The sequence below is a fragment of the Gossypium hirsutum genome, chromosome A07 (genome assembly GCF_007990345.1).
Source record: "Gossypium hirsutum isolate 1008001.06 chromosome A07, Gossypium_hirsutum_v2.1, whole genome shotgun sequence".
In the NCBI taxonomy this organism is placed as follows: domain Eukaryota; kingdom Viridiplantae; phylum Streptophyta; class Magnoliopsida; order Malvales; family Malvaceae; genus Gossypium; species Gossypium hirsutum.
Window position 1 is genome coordinate 83,116,925 of NC_053430.1, and position 13,219 is coordinate 83,130,143.

Genomic DNA, 13,219 nt, shown 5'->3' on the forward strand with positions numbered 1-13,219 from the left:
GCAAAGGGGAACTAAATCCGATAAAGGGAAGGAAAAAGTGGTCGAATAGCCATCGGAATCGTTCGACAACATCCGAGGTAAGTTCTTGAGTAAGAGAGCTTAAATTAAGATTTGATTAGATCATGTTTTAAGCAAATCAAAATCATGCTCTTTGTGTGTGGCTATTGAGCCGAAATTACAAGAATGATAAGTGTCTTGTGTTTGAGTTTTGCTAACGAAAATGAAATACAAATGTGCCATGATTTATTGTTAAATGTGCATGGTTATTTGAATGATGTCCGGGCTAAGTCCCGAAGGCTTTGTGCTAAGTGACCATATCCGGACTAAGATCCGAAGGCATTTGTGCGAGATACTAATTCCGGGCTAAGCCCGAAGGCATTGGTGCGAGTTACTAAATCCGGGTTAAGTCCCGAAGGCATTTGTGCGAGTTACTAAATCCGGGTTAAGTCCCGAAGGCATTTGTGCGAGTTACTATAACCGGGCTATGTCCCGAAGGCATTTGAACGAGGAGCTATATCCGATTAAATTCCGAAGGTACGTGATTTGGGAATGAATGATCTTGCTGTAAAAATTTCAGTTAATACTCTAGAAACATCCCAACATTGAGGTATGTTTCGTATGTGCTTGAATTTAGTTGAGCCCTTACAAATAAGTATTCGCTCAGTTGATAAACGAGCTACCGGCCTTTGGCTAAGTTGATCTTTTGTGTATGTACATAAGGGTTGGTAATGTGAAGCAAGTATGATATCGAAAATTTGTGCATATGAAATTATCCGTTTAGCTATATGAATGCTATACTTTTGTTGTGCTGGAATTCCTTGCTCAAAACTTACTAAGCATAAATTGCTTACTCCGTTTCATTGCTCCTCTGTTTTATAGATTTGGTTCTCCAGCTATCAGACTCGGGATCTTGAAGTCAAAGTCGCCCACACTATCAAAGCCCCCCTTTTGGTACAATTTTGGTTGAACTTCGAAATGGCATGTATAGGACTACCCGTTTGTTGTGGGTCATGGACCCTTTGGACTTGTATAATTTTGGATAGCCATGCGAAAATGGCTTATATGTGTTTGAGTATAATGTTATAATCATTTGGTGTGGATATGCTTGACAAGGATTGGCCATGGGAATGGTTAATCACTATCATAAATTGTGCTATTTATGCAAAAAGGGCTAGTTGAATCATGGAAACCATGAAATAGGTAAAGTCTACCTTAAAGGCAGATGCTGACAGCAGCAGTGATGTAGATTTGGAAATTCACTAAAAATAGTAGGAATGGAATTAAATAGTGAATAAATTATGTAAACGAACCTTGATGAATCTATTTTCATAGGAAAGTAACGAAACAATCATACGGACAGTATGTTAAGAGATATTTAGGTTCTCGTGAGACAGGGCCAGAACGGTTTCTGGATTCCCTGTTCCGAATTTGGAAATTCATTATAAATTAACCAGAGACAATTAGGAGTCAAGCCATATATGTATAGATTCCTCTCTGAGTCTAGTTTCTATAGAAACAAACGGCATCAGTATTGAAGCTCTGTGCAGGGAGATATCCAAGTCGTATTGCGCAAAGGTCAGTGTAGTCGATCCCTGTAACATGGGAGACTTTGACTAATAAAATGTACTAATTGGCCTGACCAAAAATTCTAGAAAAAATATGTAGATGGGAATATGAGTCTAGTTTCAGGGAAAAATCACGAAACTGATTTTCGAGTTGTGAAACTTAAGATAGGATTTTTAAAGAGACTAGTACGCAGATTGGCAGTGTCTGGGAAATATTTTTTTTATAAGGGGTTTAAAGTCTGTTAACACCTCGTGTTCGACTCCGGTGTCGGTCTCGGGTTCGGGGTGTTACAATGATCAACTAATTTCATGCTTATAATCCATACCAAAACATGCTAAATCATAAGCCAAAAACATACCAAAACATATGTTTCATTGTCTCAATTCATTCTCATGCCAATACTTACCAAATTCCAGAATGGGCACATACCAAGAACTTACCAAATTGACCAATTCTCTTGGCCATCCAAGAACACATCATATTGGCAATATTACATCACATAGATTATACTCAAAAGTCATTCATAATTATAACCAAAACCAAGCCATATCACATGGCTAGACATACACATTACAAAACATATTCACAAACTTCTAGCCTATACATGCCATACTTCAATATATACAGTTTCAAAAGCTACCAGAATATAGCTCGATAGTGTGGTGATGATCTTCGATGATCCCCGAGCTTCCAATAGCGACGATATCTATAAAACAATTGAAAGCACACACAAAGTAAGCTTTCAAAAGCTTAGTAAGCCATATACAAATAAACTCATATTATAACATAACTCTAAGTTAATTCATTCTTACAACTTATAGCAAAATATAAGTACACATCTTTAATTCTCATATAACTCATTTGACATAGTTCACTTACTCATATATCATAAGTCCACATTTGTACAAATACTTACTTTTCATTCATAAACATGTCATACATTTCAAACGTACCTGAATCGAATACTTTCACATAATCATTCATTTGTCGGAATGCCTGTTGAACCATTCGGAATCAATAAGAATACTCGGATAGCTCAGAAAGCTCGTACAATGCCAACGTCCCAGATGTGGTCTTACATGTAATCAAATATCGATGCCATTATCCCATACAGGGTCTTACACAAAATTAAATACAATGTCGATGTCCCAGACATGGTCTTACAGATAAATCATAAGTCAATGCCAACATCCCAGACATGGTCTTACACGAAAACACATATATCGGATCCTATGTCATGACATATGTATCCTAACTATTCCTATGGTTCGTACGGGGCTTTTTGGACGTCGTTACATTATTGAAACTTTCTCAGATATCACATATTGAGCTCTTATATATCGATTCATCACAATTCAATGTTATATAACATAAATAAATCAACTTAAACATGTTCATTGTATATTGACTTACCTCGTACGGATTCGAATAGACGGAATCAACTATTCAACGATTTTCGGCTTCCCCCGATCTAATTCCGTTTTCTTTGGTTCTTAATCTAAAAATATTCAAATTTAACTCCTTTATTCACTAAATCATTAAGTTTAATCCAAAAAAAAATATTTAGGGCATTTTACAAATTATCTGTCACATTTTCACATTTTAACAATTTAGTCCCTAATCACAAAAATCACAAAATACATGAAATTTCCATATACCCTTGCTTAGCCTAATTTTCATAGTATTTATATAAGCCCATATGTTTCATTTATTTCATATTTTAGTCCTTAAAATCTCATTTTTACAATTTAACCCAAGTTACTCAAATTCATCAAAAATTCAAAGACAAAACATGTTAACCCAACATCAAGCTTCCATATACTATCATCAAACTTCATAAAACTTATAGTTTCATCAATGGAATAACTCTAAATCATCAATAAAATCAGAAATTGAGGCATGGGCTTAGTAAAACACAAAGCAACGATCACAAAAACATAGAAATTATCGAAAACAGATCAAAAACCATACCTTAATCATCGATATCAATAGTCGAACTCTAAATAGTTCTTTTTATTTTCTTTTTTTCTTCTATTTTCGGTTGATGAACAAAGAAATAATGAATATGATGGGTTTTGTTTTAATTATTATAAGTTTATTTACATATTTACTTATATAACCTTTGTTTAAACATAAAATAAACACATAATGGATAGTCATTTATGTCCATTAACCTTATAAATGGCACAATAAAAACATAATGACCTTTTCTTTAGAAATCCATAGCAAATAAACACCTTTAGAATATAGAAAGCCACTTTTGCACTTTACGCGATTAGGTCCTTTTTTATCAAATAGGCACACAAACAATAGAATTTTCACACGAAACTTTCATACATATTAATTCACATATAATAAGCATAGAAAATAATATTAAAAATATTTTTTTGACTAAAATTTGTGGTCCCAAAACTACTATTCCGGCTAGGGTCTAAACTGGGCTGTTACAAAGCTTATAGATAACTTTGTAACATTAGGGTCTAAATTGAATGAATTGAATAAATTAAAAATATGTCATGAATTTATGTTGTAAATAAGCTTAGATCATGAATAGGACTAAATTGTAAAGCTAATTAAGCTTGTAGAAATTTATGTTGTATATAGAAATTCAGTTTGTACTTTTAATTCAAGATCATAATATTTATATGCATAGACATATTGATTGCATGATTAGCTATTAAGGTAAGATTACAACTTGTTCCATGAATTGATTTATGTTGACGATATTGAATATCAAGAATTAGGACTAAACTGAATATAGTACAAAAGAGTATGATATTATTAATGTATGATATGTGATATGGATATGATATGAATTATGCTATATGATATTATTTATATATATATAAATTGATGATGGAATGTGGTGAATTGAGTTGAGGTGAATATGATATGAAACTTGATATATTGAGAATTGAATTGAGATGTGAATATATCTAAATGAGTATAACATGATCTCGAAAATGTTATGAAATACAAATTGATGAAATGAGTTGTGATTATGATATTGAATATATAATGATATGTAATTGGAAATTTGGTACATTATTAAATTGTTTGGGCTGAGTCGAATATAGTTGGCATGTCATAGGATTAGATTGTGTACGGGGTTTATTCACTTCATGTGCCAGCGTGCACTTCGTGAGCTAGTATGCATTGTGGTGCCAAAATGGTGTGTTGGTTAGATGATTAGTGTATCGCTCGTGAGTTTGAGTTTGGTTAACAGGGATTATAAAACAATAACTTGATAAATGATATTTGAATTGAATCATGATATGAAATGTATTATATGTTAATATGATTAAAGATTTCAAGGAAAAGACCTTGTGAACTGGTTTATACGAGAATAGAGGGTTGACATTGGATAATGAATAAATTGGTAAAATCAGAAATGAAATAATAAAAAGAAACAAGATCGTGACATGTTGTGACATATATGGACTTCTGATATGATAGTAGAATGTATAAGATTTCATACACATGTGAATATGCCATGTTGATTGAAATTGAGATAGGTTAAGGTATATGAAATGTGATTTATTAATTAATGATGTTGGAAACTATGTTGTGGATTAAATGCATCTTTTAACATAGCCATATTTATTGTTAATGGAAATAACATTCATATTGAATTGCGAACTGAAATCGTGTGTTCGATATGGTAATAAACGAATCAATATATTCAATACGAAAATGAATGATGATATAAATGAATGGTATGAATTGAAATGGAAATGAACATATTCTTGATTGTAGAAAGTATGGTATAACATGTTTATATTAAAATGTTGAATATGACATATATGATTTGATATTTATGTATAACATGAATAAGTTACATTGAAATGGTTGAAACTAAATCATGCACTAATTATATTTATCATGTTAGCATTTTGATTATACGACTTGAATCATGAAAGTACCACTGAGCTCTATCGCTCGGTGTACGATTGTTTATTTTCGTGCATAGGTATAGGTTGTTCTAAAAGCCTCGATGATACCTGTAGCTTGATCCAATTCAAATTTCATGATAGTAATGGACTTAGTTTACCCCAAGGCCCAATTACGAGATCCAAGTCCAAGCAGTTGAAGTCAGAACTCAACTTATTCGCTCTAGACGTTATCATGAGATCCAAGACAATGGACTTTGGGGTTCAATATGAACAAAGGATGAAGTAGAATGGACTAATTTTGTTTATTGACATGCCCATGTAAAAGATGTTAACAAGCTCGTTACACTTCAAGGACCCCAATCAACCCCACACACCTAGCCATGTTATAACTAGTTGCCTTGCGGTGCATTTTGGAAGAGATCTAGGCATTTCTTGGTCAATATGTATTCATATCAATCAAAGATCTATGTTTTAGATTTGCAATGCACTTTTAATCAATCAATTTTGAGTTTGGGAGCTCAAGTTATGACCGTTTTAGTGAAAATCGCGTGAGTAGAATTTTTGGACGGGATTATTGTGGAAATTATGAGTTTCAAGCTTTTAATTCAAGTTTAAATCAAATTGGGTTCAATTTTTAGGCTTAATTTTTATTATTTATGTACCTAATATTTTATTTATTAATTTTTATTATTTTATTATTTATTTTATTCCAAATTTTGGATGCTTTTTTAGGAGTTTTATGTCAACAAGAAAGTTTAGTTTAAAATTGATTCTTGTTTATATTAATTAGATTTTTAGTGTACTTGAGAGTTTTATTTGGATGTACATAGCTAGCCTATATGAATGCCTCTTTATTATACATAATTCATCAATTCATTCAACGACTTCTTTATTTGAGTTAATAAAAATCTTTTTGATTTTTTCTTTTCAAGAATTTCTCTTGAGTTTTCTTTTAGAAGAGTTTTAACAATCTTTTCAAATTATGGGGATCATTTTCAAGCTTTTTCTTGCCAAGTTTTCTATCATGGAGGGGAAATTGGAGCCGTTTGAAAAGGGTTGGAGATTCATCTAGTTTCCAAGGCTCCTTAGGACTTCTACGTGTCACTTTCCATCTATCTTGTTTTGTTTCTTTGATATTATGTTTTGTTCTAGTTTCATTGTTTCTAATCTTTAATTTGGGTTCCTTTTTTTTTCTATCTTTTATTAATTTTTTTTAAAAAAAATTTCCCTTTTAAATTCTTAGGTTTGACTTGAAATTTTATGCATTTCAAGTTATGTCAAAATCCAAGTTTCTTTCCAATTGTCTAGAGCCCTAAGTCAAATTTGTGACTTGGACAAACTCGTGATCCTATTTTGCACTTGTCCATATCACTTGAGAAGTTATTCAACATTCGACTCCTAACCCTAGACTCAGCAAAATTTGTATAGTTTCCTTGTTTTCTATAAATGGCACGTACTTAAGGTTTGAGTCGATTTTATATTGAAATGGCCATTTTGGTACCTTGGTTGGTAAATGTTAATATGAATATAAGTTTTTGAATTGTAAGTGTGTTTGTATATAAGTAGTATAAGTTTTAAATGTGTTGAGATGTAAAAATGATCATTTTATGTTGAATGGAATTGTATTTTGGGTCATTAGACCAATTAAATTATTTGTTTTGGTAGGTTGAATCAAATGGTACAAGGCACTATAAGTGTCTTTCTTCAAAGTCACGATATCACTTTATAGATGTCGCAATACCAACCAATAATGTTGTGATGTCCCCTAATTGAAGTCGCGATGTCAACCTCCTATTTTTGCAGTTGCAAGATTGCACTATAGAAGTCAAAACAACGATTCCCTATCTTTGATTTGGTGACATGAACCCTTCATGGTTGCGACACCAACTCGTTAAAGTTTGAAAGTTTTATATTTTAGTCCTTAAATAATCTTGGGTTATAAAAGAGCTTTGGTAAGCTCATATAAATCTCATACATGTTTGTATAATATGTTATAATGATGATTAATCACAATTGCATGATAAATGATTTATTGAATTAATTTGAGTTAAAATCGTAGTTGCTTCGGCAACGAGTGTGACATCCCATAACTCAAACCAGGTGATTGGATCGAGTATGAGGTGTTACATATTTACTCTAAGATTGTAACAAAATTAGAATTGAGTCGATAAAATAATTTAATTAGATAAATTAATTAAATTTATTTGAAATAAATAAATAATATTTTGGGAAATAGAAAAAATATTTATTGGGTTGGATGAATTATATGAGTTGGTTAAAAGTTTAGATGACACATATAATTGTACTCATTACATAAGAGAAGCCCAATAACCTATTTCACAGAGCATGGACGGAAACCCTAGCTCCTAAAGAGAGGATTTCATCGTCCATACAAACTCCAATAGAGAATTATGTGTATTTTCAATTAAAATATTATTATTTGGATTTTTGTTCAACTAAGACTTGTGATTTTATCGATCAATAGAGACCATGTGCTAGGAAAACACACATGATACAAAGTGTCGACACTTGTGAAGTTTTAGTGAGACTTATTTTCCAAATAAATTCTAATTTTGAAATAGTTTGCTATCAAATTCTAGCCCAAAAAGATATTGATTTTCACCACTAGAATATCAATAAAGTTTTCATTATGTTTATCAGTATGTGAATTAGATCCCACACTCTATGCAAGTCTAGGTTCAAGAATAGTTCTTAAGCCATAAAATAAGTTGAGATATTATTTTTTTCATTTATTAGTTTGAAATATGATTTAGCAAAAGCACTTATTTGTTCATTAATGGAAATTATATTAGGTGTAATTGAGTTGTAAATAAATTGTTTTCATGGTTAGTTTGCAACAAAGCTTTCAAAAGGAAAAGTCTTAGTGGGATAGTAATATTAGTTGAATGTATAAGAGTGATGTTGCAATTTAGTGAGTGGGTTGAACTTAAATAACAACTTGTACTATCGTAGTGGATTACTCTCTTGGGAAGGCCCACAAACATAGGAAAGGGTTCCAAATTGCGTAACTAATTCTCATGTGCATTGTTTTTACTTTTCCATTTTAGTTACTTTCCAAAGAACAGAGATGACGTTTAATTTAAGGGGTTTAGGCTAGCTATATAGGTCCTTCCATCTTAGTTTCTTCTATATGGATGATAGAACATTTTTTAAAGAGATGAAGTTAGAGGATGTGTAAAATTAAGGGATTTTCTTTGGTTCTATAAAGAAAGGTTTGGATGGCAGGTGAAACATGATAAGTCCACATTTTTCTTTTAGGGTAAAGGAAATAATTAAGTGAGAATTTAGGTTTAATGACACAAAAAACATAGAATGCTATTTAGGGCCTCTTAGTGTTTTCATAGAATGCTATTTAGGGCCTCTTAGTGTTTTAGGCAAGGCATAAAAAAATTGCATTATGAGATATCACTTAGAAAGTTTTAAAGGAGAATAAAACAATTAGAGTTTTCGGTTTCTATCAATTAGGGGAAAAGATGTCTTATAAAAATTTGTGCTACAATTATGCTGGCTTATAATATAAATTGCTTTAAATTACCTAGGTTTTTATGTCAAGAAACTGATAATATACTAAGCACATTTTAGTGGTCAGAAGGTGGTGGGTGGGATGAAGTGCACAAGGTTAACTGGAATAAGCTTTGTGAAACCAATGATAAATGTGGGTTGAGTTTTAGAGAGATGGGAGCATTTTTAACAAAGCAACACTTGTAAAGCAAAGTTAAAGGTTCCTAACATTAGAGTACTATTTTGTTTTTGAATTTTTAAGGCCAAATGATTTCTAAATACAAGTTTCCTTAAGGCTTATTTGGGAACAAAAAGTGTCCTTAACTAGGAGAATAATTTAGAATGATAGGGAAATAGTTTTTGAAGGTACTAAATGAAGAGTAGGGGATGAAAAAGTTATTAGAGACTAGATTAATAATTATCTACTTAATAATAGTAAACAAAGTGCTATATATATCAACAATGGAATACATTGAAGGCATGCAAGTTAATAAATTAATGATAGTAATAGTAAACAATGGGATCAAGCAAAATTTCATTTCTTGTTTAATATGCAAGATGCAAAGTTAATTCTTTTTATGCTTTTTAGTAGAAATAAATGTACAAACATAGTCAATTGAAATATACAAGATATTGAAATTTCACAATCAAATGTGCATATAAAATATTAGGAAGCCATTTGAACAATTTAGACATCAAAATATAATATCTTATTGTGGAACAAAATAGAACAAACCTTATGCTGATTTGGACAATTAATTTACTTACCAAAAAATAAACATTGTTTGGAGGGTTATTAGATATATCTTGCCTTGTAAAATTGTTTTTGTTAGTGTTGAGTTGCTTGCCCGTTGTAAATTGAGATGCAACAAAAAGAGAAACTGAAATGGGAAAGTCATACCAATGCACTAGAGAAATAGTTACGCCTTTTTCAATATTTGTAGGTCCTTCCTGAGAGAGTAATCCATTATGATAGTACAAGCTATGATTTAAGTTCAACTTACTCACCGAAATGCAACCTCACTACTATACATTCAACTAATATTACTATCCTACTAAGACTTTTCTCCTTGAAAACTTTGTTACAAACTAAACATGAAAAAAATGCTTAAAACTCAATTGCACCTAATATAATTTCATTTAACAAACAGATAAGTGCTCTCGCTAAATCATACGTCAAACTAATAAATGTACAAATAGGAACTTAACCTATTTTATGACTTATCAAAGATCATTTTTAGCTTATTCACAGTAGTTGGAAGACTTGTTCATTAGTTTGATAAGCCATTAAATAAGTTGAGATATTCAACATTTGCACTTCCTTAGAAATGACTTCTTCTCTAATATAGTGAGTGGATCAAACTAGGTCTCTTGGAAAGTATTCTTACTTGATCAAATATCTTCACTAATCACAAACCAATTATAAATCTCATATATTACTACTAAAAATTCCTCAAAAAGATGTAATTGATTAATCTAGTTTTTTTTAAATATGACAACAAAATATCAAGTTTCAAAATGTTGAGTTGCAACTATTAGTATTAACATTCTCCCTTTTTTACATTTTTGACTAAAAATACAACATCCATTTTTTAAAGCAAGGTAACCATACTCATGCAAATCTTCAAGATGAAAACTCCTATTTAAATCATAATAAACAACTATGAAACATCTTATAAAATCACCAATGAAAAAAAACAACAACAATTATCTACCATTTTCAATTACAGACCAAATAAAGTTCACCAAGTCATCAATAAATAGTAAACAAAATAACTTTAGTCATTTAAAAGGTATTCAAAAACAATCAACTACATCAGTAAACAATATCCAACTCTCCTGATTGATTCTTTAACAAACTAAATTCATCACTTATATCTCCCTATTTTTTTAGATAAAAAGCCAAAGTGAAAAGCCTAAATGGATCAAATTCTACCAAGAAAGGGTGAATTGGTACTTTAAAAAAATTTCAGAAGGTGAGAAATGATAGAAAAAATCAAACACAATGATTTATAATGGTGAAGCCTGGACTTCCTCACACGGGTATACCACACGCCCGTTCCTATTTAACAGACTTTAACACGATTTGAAGCAGTGGCACACAGTGGTGGACACGGCCGTGTCCCTGTCGAGCCCAAGTCTAGTTCTATTCGAAAAAGGCCACTTCTAAGGGTTCTAAGGCATTACAAAGCCTCTATAAACACCCTAGAGGAGGATTAAAGAAGAAACACGAAGTAGGGGGCAAAGAATTACTCGAAGAAAGCTGGTTGATCCATCTCAAAAGCCAGATTCTCCTTCAAGACTAAAGATCTCCCTTCAATTTCCTTCAGGGGTTTTTGGGATTCTTTATGTTTTGTTATTATTATTCTTTTGAGATGTTTTCTTTTACACATATGAACTAAATCCCCTAAATACCTAAGGGGGATGAAACCTAAGACGGATCTTGTTACTATTTTCTGAATTATATGATAAATACTTGATTTGTTCTTAATTCTTGCTTTAATATTCCAGAATATTGATTCAAGTGTTGATGTGCTTATTCAGAGGAGCAAAAGTCCCGGTCTAAGAGTAGATCTAGCATAATTAAGCGGAGTTGATTGCACTCCTAGACATAGGACGACATAAATCTACTGGATTAGGGTCAAAGCTAATAAGGGAATCCATAGATTGAGTTAATGCAACACTAGGGGCTTTAATTCGAAAGAGATTTCAATTATTCAACCTAGGGTTAGATGTTGTTAGTCTCGAGAGAGATAATAATATAAATTAGGGGTTTATACGGATCGAGTCAAGTGAATAAATCATCTAATTTAGAGTCAAATAACAAGTGAAGTCTAGGTGGATTCTTCCTTGGGTATTGTCTAAATCAATCAGTTTTCCAAAAAGTATTTCCCCAATTTATTTCCTGTTCATTCTTAGTTTAGTTAATTAGTTTGGATAAAACAAATCCCCTTATTTTTAGGCTAGATAATAAAAAGAAGGTTAATACTAGTACTTTTAGTTCCTGTGGGTTCGACATTCTGGTCTTGCTATAAGCTATACTACTGTTCGATAGGTGCACTTGCTTTTATCGTGATAATAGTTAGTCTTCAAGTACGATCAATCATAATTATAAAACTTATCACGCACATCAAGTTTTTGGCACCGTTTTCGGGGACCGAAGATATTAGGAATGCTTAATTTTTATTACTTTAGCCATTTATTTTATTACAATTTAATATTTATCACTAAATTTTCATTTATTTACTTCTGGCAGGTTTTTATAGTTTATGTCTAGAAGAAACCCGTCAGGACCTCTACTTTTTGATAGTGAGATCGAAAGCACAACATGCGAAAATCGAAGAGAGATAAGGAAAAACCTACGATACATAGAGGAAGGGCTAGAGGACGATATTCAAACCATAACCGAGGAGATGGCTGATAATCATAATAATAATCCGTTACCTCCTGTGGCAGTTGCGAACCCAGTAAATCAGGATCCTGCTCCTCGTACTATGTATGATTATGCTAATCATAGTTTAACAGGAGCTGAATCAAGTATAGTTAGACCTACTATTGCTGCAAATAATTTTGAACTAAAATCTAAAACAATTAAAATGATACAACAATTTGTTTAATTTGATGGTTTGCAGGACGAGGATCCAAACACTCATTGGGCAAATTTTCTAGAGTTCTGCGACACTTTTAAGATCAATGGCATTTCTGATGATGCCATACGCCTTCGGTTGTTTCCATTTTTGTTGAGGAATAAGGCTAAATAGTGGTTGAACTCGTTACCATGAGGGTCAATCACTACTTGGGAACAAATGACCGAAAAATTCTTACTTAAATATTTTCCGCTGACTAGAATGGCTAAATTGAGGAATGATATCTCTTCTTTTGTGCAGATGGATCTAGAAACTCTTTATAATGCATGGGAGAGATACAAAGACCTATTGAGAAAGTGTCCTCACCATGGGTTATCTTTATGGTTACAGGTTCAGACTTTTTACAATGGTGTGAACCCCTCAACAAGGCAACTTATCGACACAGCCGTCGGTGGAACTTTGAACAACAAAACACCTAAAGAGGCTTACGAATTTATTGAAGAGATGTCATTGAATAACTATCAGTGGCAAGTCATGAGAACAAAGTCGACAAAAGCAGCCGGTGTTTTCAACCTCGACGCGGTTACTACGTTATCTAACCAGGTAGAACTATTAAATAAAAAGATTGACGGTTTGTATGGTTCTACTTAG

At 32.0% G+C, this 13,219-nt stretch overlaps 1 non-coding gene across 1 annotated transcript; it reads right to left on the bottom strand.

The window, feature by feature from the left end:
- Nucleotides 1–12,835: 12,835 nt before the first annotated feature.
- LOC121204048 (small nucleolar RNA R71) lies at nucleotides 12,836–12,942 on the bottom strand. Its single transcript, XR_005898976.1, has one exon. It is a non-coding gene; the product is annotated as a small nucleolar RNA R71 (small nucleolar RNA).
- Nucleotides 12,943–13,219: the final 277 nt, after the last annotated feature.